Below are 420 nucleotides of genomic sequence, written 5' to 3' on the forward strand. Positions count from 1 at the left end.
ACTAAAAAAGCAATTTTCCAAGGTATTTGTTTTCAAAATAATGAATTTTTCCATAATTATACGAGGTGTTCGTCAATTCACAAGTATTCTATGTAACATGACAGAAAAAATACTTTTTGTTGCTGTTAATTACCACTAATTCTATCAACTTTTCGCAGTGTTTTTACAGTATTAAACTTAAATTTAACAGTTTTATCTTATAAATAAAAAAATTATATTTGTGAAAATACAATGAATTTAGAATGTATTTTTAAAGTAATTTTATGTGAAAAAACATCAATTTTCTGTAAAATAATGATAATGCTATGTTTATTCACAGTTACAGCTTTTTTTACGTCATTTTACATTAGACATTTAAATTCACAGTTTATTATTGTAATTTATTGTTTTTTTACAGAAAAAAACTGTAAATTTAACAGG

Source organism: Etheostoma spectabile, unplaced genomic scaffold (assembly GCF_008692095.1).
Source record: "Etheostoma spectabile isolate EspeVRDwgs_2016 unplaced genomic scaffold, UIUC_Espe_1.0 scaffold123, whole genome shotgun sequence".
Classification (NCBI taxonomy): domain Eukaryota; kingdom Metazoa; phylum Chordata; class Actinopteri; order Perciformes; family Percidae; genus Etheostoma; species Etheostoma spectabile.